Genomic DNA, 19,410 nt, shown 5'->3' on the forward strand with positions numbered 1-19,410 from the left:
GCTTAAACCCCGCCAAGCCACTGCCAGTCAGTGTGAACAATATTTAGATGGACCAATAGTTTGACCCAGTATAATGCAGCTTCCCATGTTCCTAATGTACTCAACTCTTCCAACTGTCCATTTGAATACTTTGTCTCCAGATCTCTCATCATTCTGGTCGCTTTTCTCTGGGCACAATCCTGCGACGTCCTCCTCAGAGCTGGCTGAAACAGAGAGAGCAGAGTTTGGCCGCTCCAAAAGCAGGTGGGAGAGCGAGGGATAAACAGGTGGAATGACTCTACTCCAGCCAGATCCATGGCAATTCATCTTCATTCCCGCTATTAAGCAGAATGTCACTTCCAATCCACCAGAGCTCACAGCTCAGGTGTCAAAGTCTTTGGAGACATCCAGGTGACACTCCAGAAATTGAGGCACTGCTGTTCCTTCTATCTTCTCAGAGCAGCCGTTTAGTTAGATCAATTTGCAGCTGATATTTGCAAAACATCTCTCCCTCTCCCTCTCCACCCCCCACCCCGCTCTCTCACTCACACACTTGTTTTCCTAGGAGAAAAGAGTGTCTCCTTCTATGAGAGAAGCAGAAGAACTTTTCTGATCAAAGAAAGGACTGATCATTTTGAGGAGGCTTTTCTCCAAACAGGCTCGTTGGCTGGTAAAAATAATAACTCGTCATGCATCAACTTTTGCAAGATCATTTGCTATGGAAGTTTCAGTAGTGGAGAGACATCCTTCTCAGGCTGGAATCAGAACCATGGGGAAGCTCCACTGGTATTCAAAGACCCCTTTCTGGATCATAGATCATAAAATTGTAGAGTTGGAGGGGACCCTGAGGAACATCTAGTCCAACCCCCTGCAATGCAGGAATATGGAGCTATCCCATACAATGCAACCTTGGCATTATCAGCACTTTGTTCTAACCAACTGAGAAGTTTCTGGTGGTTTTATGTACCTCTAAAAAGGAAGCCTCTAGCTCTTTGTCTTATGGAAATTGTGTCAGCATCGTCAGAGCATCTGAAGAGCCTGGCTGGATCAGGTCTGTGGCCCCTCTAGTCCAGCATCCTGTTCTCACGGTGGTCAATCAGATGCCCCAATGGGAAGCCCTACAAGCAGGACCCAAGCACAAGAGCCTCTTCCCTCCTGAGCTTTCCAGCAACTGGTATTCAGAAGCATCACTGCCTCCAACTACATGGACCATTAGCCTGATCCAGCAGGATCTTCTTATGTTCTGATGCTTAGGCTTGCCAAAAAGCCTCACTTTGCCTCCCGTGGGAAGCTTTCTTCAGGTATCATTGTGACGCCAGTAGGTGGGTGGGAGGGAAGCATTTTCAGAAGCTGTTTTTAGATGCCGCTGAGATGCCCACAAGTGTAGCATAATGGCCACAACCTCCTTTTGTCATCTGCCTCCAGCATTTGATATTCTGCCTCTGAAGACAGGAAGTGCCATTTATCAATTGAGTCGGTGCTCATAGCTGTCATTTCTGCCCTCCTCCGCCGTGCATTGGTCTAACTCTGCTTGGAAAGTCATCTCAACCAGATGGCCATTGCAGAAGCAGCGACGTCCATGTGTAAATTGTGGTGGGGAGAGAGGTCTTCTGTTCTTCCAATTGACTGAACTGAGTCACAGGTAGGTGCCTTTTGCTGAGTCAGACTATTTGGCTCATCCGGCTCAGCTGGTTAAAGCATGGGGCTGAAAATGCCAAGGTTGTGGGTTCAATCCCCACATGAGCCAGCTGCATATTCTTGCATTGCAGAGGATTGGATTTGATGACCCTTGGGATCCCTTCAAACTATAGAATTCTATGATTCTCCCTCCAAAGACTGTCAGCATCCCATTCAACCCATATCCTGGAGAGTCGACGCTCCACATGCAGTTTGATGCTTGGCATATCTGGATAGGGCTGGGAGAGACTCCCTGCCTGAATACCTGCTGCCAGCCAGTGTAGCCAACACTGAGTTAGATGACCTGGCACAGTATAAGGCAGATTCCTGTGTTCCAAACTTGTGGATCCCCAGTGGATCCTGGAGAGATGTCAGCGCTGGCCTCCATGAAAGCCCAGCTATTTCCCCCTTACATTTACAAAATGCCACTTTGATATAAAGATTCGAGCCATTAACCGAATCGATCGAGCTAATTTATAACCACAGAATCTCTGTGCCCGTTCCATGAGATGGCAGTAAATTTAAGGTTTGGGGCTTGGCAATCAATAACCAGGAGAGAAGCGGACCAAAGTTTTTCACCACACCCAAAGGAGAATCAAAGATGCTGCCGTCTTTGGACTGGTGTTAAGGCACAGTCCAAAAATACATCCCATCCCCACCAAAAAAGCACAATGTAAGGCAAATTGAGGGGGAAGATCTGGTCCCTGTGGGCTGCTTGATCAATCTGACAAAATGAGGTGATGGGATGGACTGGACCAATTCATGCAGCAGGTATGACAATCCATTTGGCTGTGCTGAAACAGAGCATGATAGAAATTGTAGATCTTAGCACAGCACGCCAGGGAAAGAGACGGTGGGAAGTCCAGTTGGGTCAATGGAAGCCCTTCTGGTCATGTAATTATTTTGCTGGATACTGCCAAGCTTGTTAGCCCACATCTGGCCCATCATAAACTCCAGACAACCATTCGCCAAGCTGATGCCCTCCAGATGTTTTGGACTATAACATACCCTCCAACATTTCCCTGATGAAAATAAAGTTGTCCTAAGGAAAAGCGGGACATTCTGAGATCAAATCAAAATCCGGGACTGCCCCTGGAAAACAGGGACACTTGGAGAGTCTGCTATAATTCCCATCAGCCCCAGCGTCATATACATGATTGCTGACAGGAGTGACCATATAACAGCTTTGCTGAATACTTGCTGATTTGCTACCAGGCCAAGTTCAAGCTGTTACTGTTAATGTAACAGGTAAAGGTAAAGGGACCCCTGACCATTAGGTCCAGTCGTGGCCGACCCTGGGGTTGCGGTGCTCATCTTGGAAGGGAGCCGGTGTACAGCTTCTGGGTCATGTGGCCAGCATGACTAAGCTGCTTCTGGAAAACCAGAGCAGCGCACAGAATCACCGTTTACCTTCCTGCCGCAGTGGTACCTATTTATCTACTTGCACTTTGATGTGCTTTCAGACTGCTAGGTTGGCAGGAGTAGGGACCGAGCAACGGGAGCTCACCCCGTCGCGGCCGTGTTAGTGTACACAACCCTTGATAATTTAGAAGCAGTTTACCTGTGAAATTGCCTTACCCACTCAATCACTTTGACTGGTGGAAGTGGCACTCTTACAGGCTCCACCTATTACTCCTGCAGTTATAGGAAACTGGCATTTTCGAGCAATAGCACCCACACGTTGGGACTCCCTGCCTATTGACATCAGGCGGGAGACTTTGCTGCACTCTGGGGATTCGAACCCGAGTCTCTCCCAGGCCCTAGTATGAATAAGAAGGAAGCCATATTTGGACGGTTCTGGTGTGTGTACTGAACAGGTCCGGACATCGCTGCCATCCTCCCCCAGCATGAACCTCATGCCCAGCTGAGAGCAATACCCCAGTTCTGAGAATGATGCTCTGCCAGCCTGCTGGTTCTTCCACTGCTGGCCAGAATCCCAAGCAGGCATCTCGGCTCAGCTCCTCTTTGCCAGGAAAGAGCCTGACAAGTCATCTGTACTTGTTAGAACAGTGCCAGGGAGAGACTTTTTTTAATGGCACTTTCCAGGGGAGAGGCATAATGAATATATTACCCCAGATGCCAGTTTTATTTCCAGTAGTTAACTGAGCCAGGAGTGAATTATGCCCGCCCAAATACCATTCAAAAGCCATAAAATTGCAGGAAATAACCTTTGTGTTGGAGGCTAATTGAACTAATATTAATTGAAACGGGCTTCCTGATGGGAGCCCCCTGCTCCTCCGCAACTGCACTTTGGGGATTTGCCTGACCCAGAAGGAAGTGGCTAACAGGGCAGGGTTAGCAGGGTCAGAGGAGGAGACCAGAGATGGACAAAGAGCTTCCTCTCCCTCTTCTCAGAATGCCGAGCAACTCTGGAGAGCACAGGAAGCATAAGCTTAGCTAATGCATGGCACAGAAGGAGAGCTACCGTTAGAGAGGCACGGCACAGAGTTAACCTGTGGAACATGCATCCACTGGATATAGTGTTGGCCACTGACTTGGAGGAGTTTGAAACAGGACTGGAGAAATTCATGGAGGGAGAAGGCTATCAGTGGCTACTGGCTGCTAGGGCTTTGTTCCACCTCCACTGTCAGAGGCTTCTGAATGCCGGTTGCTGGAAACTGCAGGAGGGGATAGGGCTCCAGGGCCTGGGTCCTGCTTGAAGGTTTCCCACAGGCATCTGGTTGGCCCCTGTGAGAACAGGATTCTGGGCTGCATGGGCCATTAGGCTCTCCTTAGCTTCTGAATGCTTCTGAATACCAGTTGCTGGAAATGGGATGAAGGGAGAGTGCTCTTGGGCTCAGGTCCCACTGTCAGGCTTCCCATAGGGACATCTGGCTGGCCAGCAAGAGAAAAGGGTGTTAGGTGAGATGGATCATTTGCCTGATCCAGCAGGGAGGCTCCTCTTATTTGAGATAGGCAGATAGATGATAGATGATTGATAGATAGATAGATAGATAGATAGATAGATAGATGATAGATAGATGATAGATAGATAGATAGATAGATAGATGATAGATAGATAGATAGATAGATAGATAGATGATAGATAGATAGATGATAGATGATAGATAGATAGAGATAGATAGATAGATGATAGATAGATAGATAGATAGATAGATAGATAGATAGATAGATGATAGATAGATGATAGATATAGATAGGTAGGTAGGTAGGTAGATGATAGATAGATAGATAGATAGATGATAGATAGATAGATAGATGATAGATAGATGATAGATAGATGATAGATGATAGATGATAGATGATAGATGATAGATGATAGATGATAGATAGATAGATAGATAGATAGATAGATAGATAGATATAGATAGATAGATTGATGATAGATAGATAGATAGATAGATGATAGATAGATGATAGATATAGATAGATAGATAGATGATAGATAGATAGATGATAGATAGATAGATAGATAGATAGATAGATAGATAGATAGATGATAGATAGATAGATAGATATAGATAGATGATAGAAAGATGATAGAGATAGATAGATAGATAGATAGATAGATAGATAGATAAATAGATAGATAGATGATGATGATGATAGATAGATAGATAGATAGATAGATAGATAGATGATAGGTGATAGATAGATCAAGTGATGAAGCTTTGAAAGTGATAGAACAGAAAGCATAGAGGCAACAAGCTCAGATTACCCGACCTAGGAGTGACGTAGATTAATGGGGACAGAGGGGGTAAACCTTAACTGGGAGCAACGCCATTTTTAGAGAGGCATGCATTCCTTTGTCTCTCGCTATGATTATTAAAGAACTTATCTGGTAAGAACGCTCCTTTTGTTTGATCTGCTTATTTACTGCCACCAGGGGAAGGATCCAATTCCCCGAAGCCTGGCAACAAGTCATTCTAGGACGCATCTCAGCTGGGAAAATCGTTGAAGGAGCATATTTAGCAAGGCCAGTAAAGAATGTGGTGTGGCTAGAAAGGAGGTGTCCTGGGAAGAATTCTGAGACATGGAGAAGTGTGGACAGACACAATTGGCTCCTGGGCCTGAACTTCCTCCACCTGCCAAATTGTCTTTACCCCATATACATTCACTTGACCACTTCGATCTGAGGATCTGGCACTATTCAATGTGCCACACAGTACTCATTCCACATTTGTAAGAAATCAATTGTTTCATGCGGCAGCACCTATGCTTTGGAACTCCCTACCGATTGATACCTGGGCAGGCATCTTCACTGTGCTCTTTTTGGCACCTGCTAAAAACATGTTTGCTTAGACAAACCTACCCTGATATGTAGAATTCTGACATGTGTTTTAATCTGTTTTTAGTTTATTACTGATTTAAATTATTATTATTATTATTATTATTATTATTATTATTATTATTAGCTGTTTTTAACAGTGTTCACAGATAATCTTATTGTCCCGTTCTTTTTGCAATCTGATTTGAGGGTTTTGGTGTTTTTTTAAAAAAATTAAGTGGTCACTACAGTGGTACCTCTGGTTACAGACGCTTCAGGTTACAGACTCTGCTAACCCAGAAATAGTACCTCAGGTTAAGAACTTTGCTTCAGGATGAGAACAAAAATTGTGTGGCAGCAGCAGGAGGCCCCATTAGCTAAAGTGGTGCCTCAGGTTAAGAACAGTTTCAGGTTAAGAACGGACCTCCAGAACGAATTGAGTTCTTAACCAGAGGTACCACTGTATATTGTACGATCTATAAACTGATCTATAAACAAACCCTGAAATAGCAGACAGACAGACAGAACCAGGAGCCAGGCTTAAAACCAAAGTGCTGCATTTAAAATTTTACATCGCAGGCAATTTGCACAGTTTAGGGGAACCTAACCAGGAGCAGGAGAGAGGGAGGGAGGGAGGGAGGGAGGGAGAGAAGCCTTTTGTGGCTTTGCTCAGAGAACTTGAAAGGGAGGCCGACCAGCCGATGAAATAATGAACTTTATTTGATTTTATTTTCACATTTTGGACCTGGAAGGGAAAAAAAGAAAAAGCCCAGCGAGACAATGCGGACTTAGAATCAAAGCCAGCTGACCTTCGCTTGATGACCCTGCAGGGGAAAAAATGAGCTCAAAATATAAGATGGAGAGAAAGCAGAACCGTCTCCTGGCTTATTGTATTCGTTTCATATTTCCCAGGGGCATCAGCTGAAGCTGTTAACAAGTGGCTCACAAATGAATCCATTCCCCTTTCATCTTTTTTTTTGTCTCTTTGCCTCTCCCTCCAACCTCAGCGTTAATATAGATTTCCCTGCTGCTAGATCCCCTGCTAGCTCCTCTCTGAGTCAGCCTTTCTGCAAGGACTGTGTCATTTATTTCCTCATTTCCTAGCACTTCGCTCTCTTTTTTCCCCTTGCTCTTCCACCACAGCTCCCAGGAGCACTACATTTCCTGAATCTGCACACTCATTTCTGAAACACTCTGCTTTCCTTTCCCTTAGCCTAAACTGAATCTCCCCACTGGTTTGTTGGGGGCTCCTTCCTCAAGCTATGAGAATCTGTCCATCAGGGAAATGGAGCCAGATTCCTGCTAGGCCTTTTCTATTCATCCCCTCCTCGACTCTTGGCTTCCCCCTGTTGGGAGCATAAGACTCAGGACACAGACTGCATTTGCAGGCCACCACCGGTGCCAAGGCAATTCTCGGAAGGACATGGCAATAAAGAGGAAGAAAGGAAAATATCTCATTTGCTCCAGAGTTCCTTCAAAGCCGGGCTCCTGCGCACCTCATTTGGCAAGGTGAGAATCTCCCAAATCCTCTTCTGGTCTTTGCTAGCAGCAAAGAATAAAAGTGTGGGGCTTTGCTTTAATAGAGTTTTGTGTTTATGGGATGAGATCAGCCAGGAGCTGTGCCCGGGAATAAATAAGTCCCCAAGACACAAAAGTCAGCAGCGAGGAAGAAAAACCTGCTCTGGGTGGGGAAGGAAGGAGGGAGAGGCGATTCTGTGATAACCTGAAAGTTATCTGCTGAGAAGGAGGCCAACTGTGCTTAAGGGGTTCCAGAACCTACATAGGTTTTCAGGGAATAAACACACAGAGCTATCATTTCAGTGGATTTTCAGAGACATAAAATGGAGCCATCTCCCATTAGTGATGCTAAAACAGGGGTGAAGATTCAGAGGCCTGAGGGCCCTTGAGAAGCTTCCCAGGCTATCCCTTCTCATCAGCCAACCATCCCTCCCCTTCACCCTCTCCTTGAGTGTTTAGCCCTGGCTAGAAAGTGCTTGCCTGGTTGGAGGAGAGAGAGGGGAGAGGGGTTTGTGAGTGTAAAATTGTACAAAAGTAAAATCTATATCCAATACTCTACCCCAGAGGTTTCCAAATGTCAGGGACTGGGCAGAGGAGGAATGATGGAGGCTGCCTCCCAGCCTGACCCTTCCAGAAAAGAAGGAGACAGTTCAGAATTACAACAGGGGTTGAGGGAGGTCACAGCTCAGAGGCAGTTGAGGGGGAAAGGTGGGAAATAATGGGAGAGGAGGAGGAAGATGAAGCACCAGAAGGGAGACAGCTGACGGTCACAGTGTCATTAGAAAGCTTTCCAGACCCCCCTTCTCCCAGAACTCGGCGAGCTTGAAAGTAGTAGAGCAAAGGGCTTAGAAGCAAAGGGCCCTCAGCATCACCCATAGGGGACAAGGTGACGAATGAGGAAGTGGGAGAAAAAGGGGCAGAGAGTCACTCAGGACAACGCTGTTATTCCAAGAAGCTGCATTCCCAAGCCTCTCTCTGTGAATATTGAATAAAAAGCATATGGTAAGGACTTTTCCTTGTCATATCCATTCCTGGAAACCTGCCATAGGGGTAGATTCCTCTGCTGCCTGACACCAAACTTATTTGGCCTACCCCTCCCTTTGGGGAGCGGGCACTCAGCACACACAAACACCCCAGGAAATCTACCTTCTTTAAGCGAACAAACCAAAAGATGCAGTGACAAATTTGCATTCTTTTATGTACCTATATTTCTACCTGCATCCTACAACATGGTAAAGAAAATGTGGTTGTAAATATGACACCTTGGAGCTTGAAATTGTAAAATTATTTATTGAAGTAAACCACAGTCACATTCACTTTACACACAGGGTTTGCCCAAGCACAGGAAAACAACCTCGCCTCCAGCATGACTTCCAGATCCCAGGAAGACGTCGTCGCTGTCCCGCAACGGCACCCGACCTACTGGTAAGCGTCATTACACAACAGATGAAACATGTATGAATGCTTTATTGATTTTTTTCTCCTCTTCTTTCTTTATGCTTCCACTGCCCCCTTATTTTTATTCAATGCCCCTCAATTGCACCAGAGGCTACCACTGCCCTCCTGGATCGTTCCAGTGCCTCCCAGGGGGTGGTAATGCTCACTTTGGGAAACACCACTCTACCCACTCTTTTCCAATGATGGCATGTGGCCCCTGGAATGTTGCTCAGAAGGGAAGGCAGCTACTGTACTGAGTTCAAGACATATTCCACTCAACCCTCCTTGGATAATGAGCCCAAAGCTGCAGAGGTTATAAATTCAAGGCTTATTTAAGCACCACATACAGCTCTTTCCAGAGGGCAGAGCCTACAGCACAACAGGTCTTACCTGATCAGACATCTCCAGCTCTCTACTACAGCAACATCTTCCCTGTGTTGTCTAAGAAAGAACCAGCCAGGCCTGATTGAATGGGGAGCTCTCCAAGGTGCTGATCTGATTTCCTGAAACTACGAGTCTGGGGTGGGAAACCTGTGGTCCTCCAGATGTTACTGTACTACAACTCCTCTGATCATTGGCTGCACTGACTAGGCTGGAGTCCACCAACATCTGGACAACCACAGGTTCAAGCTATAGTGTGGTGATACCTGACTTGGAATTACCTAGTGACCCCTTCTAGCTTCCAGCTGCCCCTAAGGAAAGTGCTGGGCACTTTGTGAAATATTTTTTAACTCTGTCCTTTTTTTGGTGTCTATATTTATGCTGCATGGGGGGCGTTGTGGGGTCCCTGAAGCAGCTCAAAGCAGTATGGAACAAAATCAATAAAAAGTTTGAAAACAAATTATTTACTTTAAAAAGATAAAAGGCAGGTACCATAAGAGCAAAAGAGAGAAGAGCCTGCTCCATCTGGCCAATGGCCCATCTAACCCAGCTTCCTGCTGTCACAGTGACCACCCAGATCACTCAGACCTTCAAGCAGGAACCAAGCCAAAGACCCCTCTCCCCTCCTGCAGTTTCCAGCAACTGGTATTTAGAAGCATTGCTGTCTTCGGCCGTGGAGGCAAAGCATAGCCACTCTGGCTAGTAGCCATCAATAGCCCTCTCTTCCATGAATTTGTCTATTCCTTATTTAAAAGCCATCTGCGTGGGTGGCTATCTGTGCCTCCTGTGGGAGGAAGTTGCCTACCATGGACTACAATGGTACCTCAGGTTACAGGCGCTTCAGGTTACAGACGCTTCAGGTTACAGACTCCACTAACCCAGAAATAGTACCTCGGGTTAAGAACTTTGCTTCAGGATAAGAACAGAAATCGTGCGGCGGCAGTGGGAGGCCCCATTAGCTAAAGTGGTACCTCAGGTTAAGAACAGTTTCAGGTTAAGAACGGACTTCTGGAACAAATTAAGTTCTTAACCTGAGGTACCACTGTTGCATACTTCCTTTTATCTTGCCCTAATCTTCCTGCATTCAGCGCCATTGGATGACCACGAGCTCGAGTGTCACCAGAGAGGGACACAAACATTTATCAATCCACAGGCATCGGGTAGGGTAGCTACATCAGAAGCAAGTAGCCAGAGATCCCCTCAGAAGCTCTGGAAGGGGGTCAGATGCAACTACAGTGGTACCTTGGGTTACATACGCTTCAGGTTACAGACTCCGCTAACTCAGAAATATTACCTCAGGTTAAGAACTTTGCTTCAGGATGAGAACAGAAATCATGCAGCAGCGGCGCAGCAGCAGGAGGCCCCATTAGTTAAAGTGGTGCTTCAGGTTAAGAACAGTTTCAGGTTAAGAACAGACCTCCGGAACGAATTAAGTGCTTAACCCAAGGTACCACTGTATCTGGGAATTTCCGTCAAATCCGCCTCCCCATCATTTTATTCCTCTCCTCCTTAAGGAGGAACCTTCATCAAGTCAGTCCTGGTGCCAAGGGAGGCATAAATAGGATCGCTATCTCCCCCTCATTCATAAAAGACTGGAATCCCTGCCTGTTAACAAGTGCTGTGTAATGAAGGGCAAGCAATGGTGACCTCTTGGAGACTAAATGAGGCCCACTTAGCATCCGCATCACTCCCTGGACGTCCATTCGGATTCTCTATTACCGAACTGACTAGGCCTGACACAGGCTCCTCCATTCTGCTTCCTATCCAGGGATTGCGTGAGTAGCTTAAGAGCTGAGTTTACCCTCGGAAAGAGTGTTTGCTTATTATCAACAAAGCGCAGCGCTGAAGGTTGCAAATCCCATTTGGGCCACGGGGGCCATAACAAGGCCCAGTTTAAAAGCGGGCCTTTAAGCAGTTTAAAAGCGAGAGAAAATGTAGCTGTGCAAAGCTGATTGAGACTGGCGTCCCGTTTAAAGTAGATCGCCAGCCAATCCCAACATCAGCCAAGGGGTTCCTGGCCTGATGGCAGACCGGGCCTGGTCAGCAGCCAATTCAGTTTAAATGTGGCAGCGGCCACAGGGAGCCTGAACACAAATAAGGCTTTTAGAAAAATGCTCAGAAGTGCCGTTGTTAAATCAAGCCTTCTACAGATGCAGAGGCATAATCAAGCTAGCCATGTTCTCTTTGAGCAATGGTGAGGAACCTCCAGCCCAGGGGCCAAATGCAGCCCCCAGGCCTCTCAATCTGGCCCTTGTGATTTTCCCCAGGCCATGCCCCCCACTGGCCCTCCATTCCCAGACCCTCCAAGTGTACCTATTTTCCAGGGACAGTCCTGGATTTACAGAAGCCATCCCAGTTTCTGACATGATCCTGGACTGTCCTGCTTTCCCTTAGGGTGTCCCTGTTTTCACTGGAGAGGAGTTGGAGGGTATGTTGCACCTTACTCCCCCCCCCCTTTTTTTGCCTTAAATGTTTTTGCCCCTCTGAAAGTCACCAATCTAGATGGCTTTAAAAGAGGATCTGATAAATGCATGGAGGAAAGGACTATAGATGGCTCATAGCCTTGATGGTTACTCTCTGCCTCCACAGTTGGAGGCAGCATTGCCCTTGAGTACCAGTTGCTGAAAACCACAGGAGGGGAGAGGGCTCTTGTGCTCAAATCCTGCTTGCATGTTTCCCACAGGTAGTGGGCATCTGATTGGCCACTGTGAGAACGGGATGCTGGACTCCTTTTGGCCTGATACAGCAGGCTCCTATTGTGTTCTTATGATGCTGCTGTTCTCCTATTGTGTGTCAGGCTTCGGGGAACCTGATCCCTCCCACAGTGGCAGCCAAGGAGCAGACGAACAAGAAGAGCTCTTACCAAGTCTTTTATTCAATAGTCACAGAGAGAGAGCGTAGAAATGCCGTCTCTCTTAGATAAATGGCGTTGCTCTGTGTAAAGTCCCACCCCCTCCATCTCTCCTATTATACATCATCCCTGCGTCAGCTGATCTGTGTTTTCTGCCTCTGAGCTTTCTGCTCTACTACTCTCAATGCATGCTGGGTCCTGGGAGAGGGGGGCGCGCCCAGGAATGCTTTCTAAAGACGCTGATTCTGTCAGCTGTCTCTCGCCTGGTCCTTCTTCTTCCTGCTGCTGCTCTCCCAATATTTCCCAGCCTCTCCCCTCTGCAGCTTCTGAACTATGACCATCTGCAAACCACTTTTGTAAATCTATACTGCCCTCCTCTTCTCGAGAGGGTTCAGGAAAAGGGGGGGTGGTCCCCACCATTCGTCCTAAGTCCAGTCCCTGACATTGTGTTATTATGTTCTCACCTGTAGCCTCTGAATTCCTGTTGCTGGGAATCACAAGCAGGGAGAGTGCTGCTGTCAGGTGCTCTGTCAGGAGCCAGGCCCTGTGACCAATAGGACTTTGCAGGACTGGGGTCTTCCTAAGTTTGTTCTGAAGAGGCAAGGTGCGGTCTCACAGGTGAAGCTGATTGGTAACTCACAGCACCTGGTGGCAAGAGCTGGGAAGGGATATAAGGTCAACATTTCCCTTTGACTCTTTGCCACAGCAACACGCTTCCTGCCTTGGGCTCCTTGTTTCCTGATCCTTGAACCTTGGCTTCTTGACACCCTGCTTCTTGATCCTCAGACCCCTGACTTCGTGACTCCTTGCTTCCTAACCCTCATACCCTTGGCTTCTTGACTCCCGGCTCTCTGACCCTCAGACTCTACCCCTATTCCTGCTCCCATCCCGCCATCTTGCCCCCGGTCCTGACGTCCCCTGCCGGGACTTTGATCACCCGTGACAGCTGCTGCTGCACTCAAGCCCTGTTTGTGGGCCTCCTGTTGTGGCATCTGGAGAACAGGAGTCTGGACCAGATCAGCTTTTGGCTTGATCCAACCACTGACCTCTTCTTTTTAAAATTGTTTTTTATTGAAGGTTTTCTTGGGTTACAAAAATACACGCATCGTCTCTATTCTCTGATCATAAAGTCCTTTCTACAGATCAGTTATATTCAATGTAAGACTTTAAAGTTGTATACAGTATAGGGTTGGGGGAGAAGAGAGTAGGGGGGTAGTAAACTTTCATTCTTTTCATTCTTTCATAGTGTATGTGAGAGGTTTTTGTGTCAGCATCATGTGGGTCAGTTCTCTTTCTACTCATTTATTAGCTTTCATTGGCAGTGAGAGAGGTTGAGGGGGCCCTGGGCCTGGGTGGCTGCCTTCAGCTGACTGCACTGAGCTTTGTTTATGTGTGTGAGGGGTTGTTGGGTCAAGATAGCCATATTGATTCGTATGCCATCAGTGGGTTCTCGTTGTTGTCTTGTGGGGCTGTATGTATAATAAAGAGGAGCCACACTGGGGTGAAGACATCCTCTTTTATTTGTCCCTATCTTAGTTTCCGTTTATTGCTTAGCTTTTCTAGTAGGGCCATTTCCCATACAGCTTGGTACCAGTGGTCCATGTTCATGCCTGACACGTCTTCCCAGTGCCTGGCTATGATGCTACCACTGGGCTCTTCTCGTGTTCTGAACCTACCATATTTTTCGCTCCATAAGACACACTTTTTTCTTCCTAAAAGATAAGGGGAAATGTCTGTGCATCTTATGGAGCAAATGCGTGGTCCCTGGAGCCAAATTGCCCAGGGGCAAAAAGCTGATCATGCTTTTTTTTAAAAAAGGGGGGGAGTGGGTGTTGAAACAAAGTTGCTGGTTGTTTGCCCATCCGGGAGAGAGATAAGGGATGCTAGAGATAAAGGAGGCTGCCTGGGAGGGGGAAGGTAAAGACAGCAAACTTGCAAAGGGGGAAAACAGGAAGACTAAAGCAATAAGGAGAGAAATTAGAAGAAAAGGAGGAGCAAAAACTGCTCCACCTAAAGAAAAGACACTTAAGGCAAACAAGAGGGAAGGGAGTGTTGAAAGGAAACAGCTGATCGGTGGGATCAGAAGAGAGATAAGGGGAGGCTGCCTGGGAGGGGGGAGGTAAAAGCCCATGGATCCTCAGGATTTTTACATTGGGTCACCCCAAATTCACCATCAGATCACATAGCATGTCCATGGCTGCAGCCTGCACCAAAAAAATCACGCACCCACTGTTGGGACGCAATGATGCAAAAATGCCTGGTGCTGAAAGGGGTTTCAGACTTGCCTCTTTTCGTTCCTTCCTCTGCCCCATGGCAAAAATCTCTCTCACGCTGTTCCTTGTTCTTTCCAGATGTTCTTGTTTCAAAGCATCCAGGAATCCCAATGCTCCGAGTTGATTGTGAAATCTAGGAGCGCCTGATTTCTTTGAGATGACTGACATAGGTAGGGGGGGTAGGAATGGTGGTGGATGCCTCTCCTTCCAGATATGCAAACACCTGGATGGGCTCTCTGCCCATTTCCAAGGAGCCTGCCTGATGGTTTCCTCTTTTCTTTGCCTTCTATCCATGAAACCAGCTGGCACCTTGTTTTTCCTGTTAATGAGCCTGCACCGGAGGAGGGGGAAAGGGACTTGATCCCTACCAGGTTTTCAAGTCCTCCCCCCCACACACCTCCATTTCTCAAGTAGAGCTGAACTCCTTCTTTGTCCTTGCCTCAGCTTCTAAATCTGGAAATGACTGAAGCTGCAAAGCACTCCCGAAATAAATCTTGTCAAAATCCGAGCTCCAACACCCTCTCCCCACCGCTACCCCACACCAGAGGGTGAGATTTCTCACACCCAAACCAAGACTCAATGTATTAAAAGACAGGTGAGGGTATTCGAGGCTGCCTCAAAACCCCATCCTTTGATCCACAAGCCCTAGATTTGTTTGGGAGCTGACTCCAGTGACTCATGGAGACATACATCATCTGCAAAAGGGAGCGGGTGGAGCTGTGGTCTAAACCACTGAGCCTCTTGGGCTTGCTGATTGGAAGGTTGGCAGTTTGAATCCCTATGACGGAGTGAGCTCCCATTGCTCTGTCCCAGCTTCTGCCAACTGAGCAGTTCAAAAGCATACCAGTGCAAGTAGATAAATAGGTACCACTGCAGCGGGAAGGTAAACGGCGTTTCCATGCACTCTGGTTTCTGTCATGGTGTTCTGTTTCGCCAGAAGTGGTTTAGTCATGCTGGCCACATGATCTGGAAAGCTGTCTGTGAACAAACACTGGCTCCCTCGGTCTGAAAGCAAGATGAGCGCCACACCCCATAGTAGCCTTTGACAGGACTTAACCATCCAGGGGTCCTTTACCTTTGCCTTACATATGTTACATCCTGTGTATCGGGGCAGAGAACCCTTTTCTGCCTGAGGGCTATATCCCCTTGGGTTGGGAGCACATAGCTGCAGTGGTAGGCAGGGCCAGTGGCAAAATGGCCCAAGCAAGGAATGTGAATTGTACCTTTCTATAATAAGCTAGTTTTTACACATACACTCTCACACACCTCCGTCTCTGTCCTCCATCCAGACAAGCAAGAGACAGGAACAGAGTTCAAGGGTGCATTCCACCCAGGCAAAAAAACATTCAAGGAAGCTGGGAAGCAGGACCAGCGAGGGGTGTGGGCCAGGGAGAGAGGGTCTGGCCTTGCAAAATTTCTGCAGTCCAGATAGAGAATCCTGGAAGGCCACATTTGGCTCCAGGTCTGAGATCCTTTACTCTTGCTGTATGTCCGTTTAGCTGTGGTGCACTGCAGACCAGTGTCCCCTCGCCTAGCCCTGGTGCAACCCAACAGTGGATAGCTGCTTGCAATAGTTTCTGGTTGGCAGGGAGCCAAACAGTCCTCCTCGCTGTCCTCATAGCAATTGTCACAGCTTTTGGCAATTTAGGCAGTGGGTAAGCCTTAGTTTTCCTTGGAGGGCAGGTTGTAGCCTCTGCCTGCCCCTCAAAAGGTAAGGGGTATCCCATTAAGGGATCCAGGAGGAGCTGTTTCTGTCTGGATGCCCAGGCAGGGGCTAAGGCCATAGCACTTCTCAAGGTGGCAATCCTATTTGATGTACCGTATTTTTTGCTCTATAAGACTCACTTTTTCCCTCCTAAAAATTAAGGGGAAATGTGTGTGCGTCTTATGGAGCGAATGTAGGCTGCGCAGCTATCCCAGAAGCCAGAACAGCAAGAGGGATTGCTGCTTTCACTGCACTGCGATCCTGCTTGCTGTTCTGGCTTCTGAGATTCAGAATATTTTTTTTCCTGTTTTCCTCCTTCAAAAACTAGGTGCGTCTTGTGGTCTGGTGCGTCTTATAGAGCGAAAAATACGGTAAGTCATAAGACCTCCTCACTTCAGGGTTGACCAGAAAAGAAATGCTTCCAGGCTGAATATCAATGGTTATACCCAATCCTCATGCCAAACCTCTAACATCTGTAATAAATAAAGTTGTGGCCTTATTTGATCCAAAGTATTTTGTCCTGTCTGTTTCTTCCCCATAAAGTCAGGGCAGCAGGATGCAACGCCTGGGCATGCAAATGCTTAGCTGCAGGCATCTCCTCCCCAGCCCTGCCTACGCTGAAAATAAAGTCTCAACTACCTCATTAGGGAGGAGTGTCAAATGAATTATCATCATTACTTGAAGAGCACCTACGATCTAAGTGCTGTCCCTGTTATAAAGCAGGAGTAGTCTGAGGATAAATGCCAGGTGTTTTGGATTGCAGCTCCCATCGGCCCCAGCCAGCATGGTCCATGATCATAGCTGATGGGAGTTGTAGTCCAAAATATCTGGAAAGTACAAGGTTAGCTACTGCTCCTGCCTCTGCTCATGTTGCTTGCCAGTCTTACAAAGTGAAGTGTCAGTTACAGATAGGTAGCCGTGTTGGTCTGCCATAGTCAAAACAAAAAAAAAAATTTTCCTTCCAGTAGCACCTTAAAGACCAACTAAGTTAGTTCTAGGTATGAGCTTTCGTGTGCATGCACACTTCTTCAGATACACTGAAACAGAAGTTGCCAGATCCTTCTATATAGTGAGAAGGTGGGGAGGGGTATTACTCAGAAGGGTGGTGGGAATGGGTGATTGGCAGATAGCTGTGATGAGTGAAGTGTGACGACTCCCCTCCCCTTACAATTAATATTATATAGTAAGCTAAGGCAGTCCTCAAGGGACGCGGGTGGCGCTGTGGTCTAAACCACAGAGCCTAGGGCTTGCCGATCAGAAGGTCGGTGGTTTGAATCCTCGCGATGGGGTGAGCTCCCATTGTTTGGTCCCAGCTCCTGTCCACCTAGCAGTTCAAAAGCATGTCAAGTGCAAGTAGATAAATAGGTAGCGCTCCGGCGGGAAGGTAAACAGCGTTTCCGTGTTCTGCTCTGGTTCGCCAGAAGCAGCTTAGTCATGCTGTTCACATGACCCGGAAAAACTGTTTGCAGACAAACGTTGGCTCCCTCGGCCTGTAAAGCGAGATGAACGCACAACCCCAGAGTCATCCATGACTGGACCTAATGGTCAGGGGTATCTTTACCTTTTAAGGCAGTCCTCAGCTCACAATCTAATAGACATGATACAAAAGCATAAAGGCCAACTGAGGGGGGGTTAAGTTGCTCTCCCCCTAGACATGATGATCTTCTTAGGATACAGGGAGTGCAGCCTCCCAGCAACCCTAAGTTGCCTGCTTCTCTCTTAGCCCAACCTAGGGATGCTGGAGATTGAACCGGGGCAGACTCCCTTCTCAATATAAGCAGCCACCTTATGCCAAGTCAGCCCACTGGTCCATTGAGCTCAGTGTGGCCTACACCGACTGGCAGCACTTTCTGGTGTTTCAGGCAGGAGACTCTCCCTCCCCCAGCACACCTGGAGATGCTGGGAATGTTGTGCACGGCAGATGTTATGGTCCATTATTTTGACTGGCAGTCTCCGGAGAGAAGCCTTTTGAACAGAAACAGAGAGCGCGAGAAGTCTCTAGAGGAAAAATGACTCATAGCATCTCTCCAGGGTTTCGCAGAAAGGAGACATTCCCAGACCCACCTAGGATTGAAGCTGGGATCTTCTCTACCAAAAGTCCATCCATTTTGTACACTACTTGTGAGGGCCTAGAGCAGCCTAGTGGCATGTATAGGTATGCATATATAGCTGGTCACAGTTTGTAAAGTTTAAAAGGTAATGAAAACAAATTTAAGAAAGAAACCAGAAAAAAAGGATCCTATGAAACAGCAATGCTGAAGCTCAATCATGAACCGGATATGCGGTGATTTGGGGGGTACCAAGAAGGAGGATGGCTGCTTTTTCACCTGAGCTTTGATCAGCATCTAAGCTGAGTCACAGTATGGAGGGGAGGGGGAGGAAGGAAGGAGGGCGTTTTTCCCCTGAAAGGGCAGTGACAAAAGAGATCCTGGGAAGGCTTCATCGATACTATTCTCCTTTGAGCTTTTTATTATTTTGCTCAAAAGGCCCTTTCTTCTGAGTACAGAGAGAAAGCCCTTGTGGCAGTGGGGAGAAAGTACGGGAGGGGCGGTAGAGAGAGAGAAAGGAAGAAGGAAATGGAAAACGTCCAGGCCCATCCTCCACATTAGCGAAAAGTCCAAAAGGGATGGATGCCAGTACTAAAGATAACAGCATCCTCATTCTCGGTATGTGACCCCTGGAGTGAAACTGGGCAGCCTCTAATGGCTGGCACCACACTAGAGTTCTGTGACCTTGAAAGGAAGCATTTAACCAGGGCTCACAATCTAATGGGCACCTCTCTGGCCTTAATTGCTTAATTAATACTCTGGGCACAGGCATTTGGAAGCCGGCAGGTGTGGGGGGGGGGAGTCACGCTGCCCGAGCGATGCTCCCGCGCATTAGCATTCAACTTGGCTCTCCGCGGCGAGGGAAGAGTGAAGAGGGGTGCCAAAGGAATGCAATTAGTGGCCAAATGTTGCTTTTGCATGGAAGCGCCCAACGCCGTCCAGAAAGCGGGGTGCAGCCAAGCGTGCTGGCCTGGCACAGGCCCCAGGCTGGCAAGGTGTCCATGCCAGCCATTGTGGACGGATCAAACGAGATACTCCGGCTGAGTGCGACACTACCACCTCTCCCCTCATCCCCTTCCGGACCCATTTGCTGCTGGTGTATAGCTTCACTGCTGCCTGGAGGGGCTCTTGATGAATGGATGGAGGTTGGGGAGGAGAGGACACCTGCCCCCTTGCCCTCCTCATCTCTGGATCACCTCCCAGTTCGGTCCGTTGAGCCCCGGAATGGGTACCAGCATGGAGTTGTTTGCTCAGAGAGCAAAGAGGAAGCCATCAATCCTAACTACCAGGCTAAGCAAGGACATGCCATTGGC

General features: G+C 47.6%; 1 long non-coding RNA gene across 1 annotated transcript; it reads left to right on the forward strand.

The window, feature by feature from the left end:
- The first annotated feature begins 6,608 nt into the window (after positions 1 to 6,608).
- LOC310751471 lies at positions 6,609 to 18,035 on the forward strand. Its single transcript, XR_014542534.1, has 3 exons — positions 6,609 to 7,393; positions 8,731 to 8,827; positions 17,912 to 18,035. It is a non-coding gene; the product is annotated as an uncharacterized lncRNA (long non-coding RNA).
- The last annotated feature ends 1,375 nt before the right edge of the window (positions 18,036 to 19,410 follow it).

The sequence above is a fragment of the Podarcis filfolensis genome, assembly GCF_964270895.1.
Source record: "Podarcis filfolensis genome assembly, chromosome: 16".
Classification (NCBI taxonomy): domain Eukaryota; kingdom Metazoa; phylum Chordata; class Lepidosauria; order Squamata; family Lacertidae; genus Podarcis; species Podarcis filfolensis.